A 4,488-nucleotide genomic window follows, 5' to 3' on the forward strand; every position below is an offset into this window, starting at 1 on the left:
GCATCATGTGTGGTTCTCTAAAACCTCGTCTTTGTTCCACTGGGTTTACATGCTGTATAAATAAAACTGCCTGTGCCATTATATCGCCCAGACAATGCAAAACAAAAAAGTTCATTCCTCTTCCATCAGTTATTGGTTGCAGTCTTTAGAATTTTTAGAAAACCTGGCACTTCCATACGATCCAGACGTGGTCTACTTGTCTTTGGCAGCATCAGTCAGACACAGAGAAATCCTTCTAAAGCAGGAGGAAGCTATGGATTAAACCCTGAAGAATACAACGCTAAAAGCAGGATGTGGACGTGCATCCATTTATGCAAAGAGCTAAGCTTTAAGTTTTAAGTGTTTGCTGCCTATAGTTCCTCCATTAACCAAGAGGGGTAACACTGATTTAAGCAACTATATTACCCCTGATGAACGCATGGTGATATTTATCATTTTACATTACTGACTCAGCCAGTGTTTGAAATTTTAGTAATGGAAAGATGAAGCAAGAAGGCTTGCTTGTAGCTGAATAATACGTGACAAAAAGCTGGATACACATGAAAATGTTTAGAGTTGTACCAACTGAGCATGGGCGGCGGGTGAGCCTGATATTTGGCAAGGCACCGAAATCGACGTTTGTTTGTTTTTTAACCAAAAATGGTGTAAAAATTAGCTATTTAGCATAATTAATAACAACAACACAAGGATTCTGTATCAAAATCAAAAAGGAGGACATGACGGTGACGGTGTGGAATTAATTTCCAAGACTAACAAGTGTCCTGACTGTCTGTCTAGCATTTACGACTTTTTTTTCTAACTTTTTTCTTTTTTTCCATAACACAAGCACATACATTACACACACCCACGAGGCTACGGGGAGCCACAGCCACTCATCACTCTTTCAATAGGCTATATAGACCTGGCCCAGTGCAAATTAAATGAACTTCTTTGTTTTTCCTTTGCCTTGAAAAATGTTCGTATATCCATTTTATGCTTTTTCCAAAATACCGCGGCAGCGCGGTTCGTAAAGTTTGAAAACGTTTACAATGCCAGCCCATTACCCATATCACCTTGGGCCAGGTCGGTGACAACATTCAGTGGAGTTACATGGCACTGAAAGGATTGGATTATTGGCTAAATTACAATAAGATTGAGTTATTAAGTGCATGTAGACACCTTAATCTGACAAGAAATGGGTTTGGATTAAAGCGATACTCCGGAGTAGATTCAACCTGGGGTCATTTGAACCGTGATATCCAGCCAAGTAGCCCACCCGCAGTTTTTTCTATATTGGCTGAACATCAGCTGAGTTACTGAGTTATCCCGAATAGCTTCGTACAAGCGCTAACGGACCCTGGCAGTATCTCCAAAATTACCACACTAAAATCACATGCCATGACACCAAACTTCTACAGTAGTACAAATATGGTCTGTACTCACAAAACGATGCATTTGGAAGTTTGAAAATAGTCCAGGAGTTTATTATTATCAACACCAGCCGGATAGCTTTTCTGCTGCTAAAGCTGCGTCGACGTCACTTCTGGGAGCTGGGAGCTTCAAAGTAAGATGAGGGTTGATCTACTACTGTAGACAACAAAGCAAGGCTGCTCAATTTCTCCATTGATAAAATAATTTCACAACTTTACAACATAAAAATTCATAAAAAAAACATGTAGAATATAGCATATACTTTGTTGTCTACAGTAGTAGATCAACCCTTATCTTACTTTGAAGCTCCCAGCTCCCTGAAGTGACGTCGACGCAGCTTTAGCAGCAGAAAAGCTATCAGGCTTGTGTTGATAATAATAATCTCCTGGACTGTGTACAAACTTCCAAATGCATTGTTTTGTGAGTACAGACCATATTTGTACTACTGTAGAAGTTTGGTGTCATGTCATGTGATTTTAGTGCGGTAATTTTGGAGATACTGCCAGGATCCATTAACCCTTGTACGAAGCTATTTGGGATAACTCAGTAACTCAGCTGATGTTCAGCCAATATCGAAAAAACTGGGGGTGGGCTACTTGGCTGGATATCACGGTTCAAATGACGCCAGGGTGAATCTACTCCGGAGTATCGCTTTAAGACCCTGAGATAACTTGGTTGAAAGTCAAACTAAACCTGTTTGTAGACGCTGAAGCACGTGGTGAATTAGACTTTGCGTTCTGCGCATGCTCCAGATGTTTTCCCGGGGTCATGACCCGGAAGTCAAAGGAGACGATATTCCTGTTGTTGTCGCCGTCAGAAAGAAACAAACAACGCGATGGAGAATGCTCCGTTGGGCATCGAGTTTGTGCAACAAGCAGCTCATCACAGACCAAATGTAGAGGGACGTAGCTTCATCTGGCTCTGCGTTCTCCATCTTTCTCCAATGCCTGAGTTTGTTGTTGTTGTTGGTGGTGAAGAGGTCAACAGGAAGTGGCTCTGTTAGCAATAGTTGGAATGGGTACAGCGCCACCTATCATACCGGGGTATGACACGCTTTGTGCCTCTGATCCCATTCATTCACCGCCATATATCCAAGGAGAATTACCCTCGCTCAGCTCATTCTTATTGTAATTTAGCCAATAATCTGATCCTTTCAGTGCCATGTAACCCCACTGATTGTTGTATTATCACCAGGGGGCTGCAGCGACAACACCCCCACACACAATATAATAGCCTATATAACTTGCACACATATATTATATATAAGTAGCAAAACTCCCAGCATAACATTGCGGAAGGCACAGCCTACCCTAGCCTTCATTACCCGCCGCCCACGCAATTGAGTATAGAGAAGGAAAACGGTTGAACAGTTGGCTGATGTGGGTAGGTGTTGAAATCAGCTGATGTACCAAGATGTGGGTGTAGCTGGGCTTGCTGAAAGGGATCAACTTTACCGTGTGACTCATTACCAGCATCGTTATTACCTTTGAAGACTTATGCTGAACATTTGGAAAAAACAAGTTCGTGAGACGGTCCAGGCCTCAGAAAGGTTTTTGTCAACTTTTTTTGCAGAACGCAAACAATGTTTTAGTCGGCGTTGCAGGAATGTTTGGCTTGTCGTGAGTTTCACCAGAAGCTTTTCTGATGTAGATAGAAGATTAGATTTTTGTTGCATGTTACAAGAAAGGGTGACCTCTAAAGGTATGCGTCCTAAGTCCTGAACAATAAAACTGTTGTAAATAGAAGAGCTCTGGTCTAACACTTAAACCACTGAAGCTCTGCGCATCATTCAAGGATACTTTGCTTATCGTTGACTTAATAAATACTAAAATACAGACGCTGTAAAGAGTGCTGTGCAACTCTGAGGAGATTGTTGGATTTTTTTCTCTCCCAAACCTTGACAGAACATTGAGCAACTGCATAACCGTGTGTGAACCACAAACGTTGAACATTTTAGCTGTGCCACCGAGCATCAAGCCGACCCTAAATCACAAGGGTGGAAATGAAGAGAAAATGTTAGATCAGTATACGTTTGAACCGCTTTTCAAAAAACACTTTAATTTTAGCGAGGGGGCATAAAAGCTTTTTATTCGTCCATATTCTCTTTTCTCACCGGGAGCAATCTAATGAGGCAAAAGAAAGACATAAAAGGACTCTATCAAACTGAAAAGGAGCTGTACTAATAACAATGATTTCCTGTACCATAAAAACGCATTATTAACGCAGGCTACAGACGCCGCTAAAGTGTTGGATAAACCATTGACTTCACATCAATATTCTCAGTGGGTGCCCTCCTTCGAAACGCCATATTCCTGAAAAATTACATAAACAAATTGTGATTGACCACGGTGGGGGCGACGGTTTAGACAGCCATTCAAAACAACTCGACATGAAGTCAGAGCCGCCTGGTTGAATTTTCTCACACACAAACAGCTGCAACGCTTGAACAGACACTCACAGCACATCTGCCACTGCGCCTCGTCTCTGCTGTATTAGCATGGTAAAAGGAGCTTGTAACCCCCCCCACCCCCCTACATGTTTTTTCTTTTTTTCGATAGCTGAACTCCACGGTGCACTATGGCTGGGTGCCTTCCATCACAGCCCGAGCTCAGAAACTTGCATTTTTTTATATCAATATTGCTGCAAAGCCACAGAAAATTGCTGAAAATGAAAAATGAAATAGGTGGTTTTGTGTGTGTGGGGAGCGTTTAAAGAGTGGGTGAGCGGCCTCATGGGAACTGTGGAGGTGAGGAAAATCAAGCCTTCAGAAAGCAGCAGGCCATGCGACCTCCTCCTTCTGTCTGCTCGGCGACAGATTCTCCTTCTGAATGCCTCGGTGCTTCCAAATGAAGAAGCAGGAATTTGGGAGAAGAAGAAAAAACAGCCCGAATTTCCGCTTGGGCTTTGACATACTGTAATTATTTAGTGGACAAGAAGCATCAGTTACTGAGAATATTGTTGAATCCAGAGGCCTTCATGAGTCCAGTGAGAGCGTAACCAAGTGAGGAAGATTTCATTTAGTGCAGATTCTTTCAGTCTTTTTAGGTTTAAGTGCTTCCCTTGTCTACTGCTTTAGGT

The sequence above is a fragment of the Odontesthes bonariensis genome, chromosome 14 (genome assembly GCF_027942865.1).
Source record: "Odontesthes bonariensis isolate fOdoBon6 chromosome 14, fOdoBon6.hap1, whole genome shotgun sequence".
Classification (NCBI taxonomy): domain Eukaryota; kingdom Metazoa; phylum Chordata; class Actinopteri; order Atheriniformes; family Atherinopsidae; genus Odontesthes; species Odontesthes bonariensis.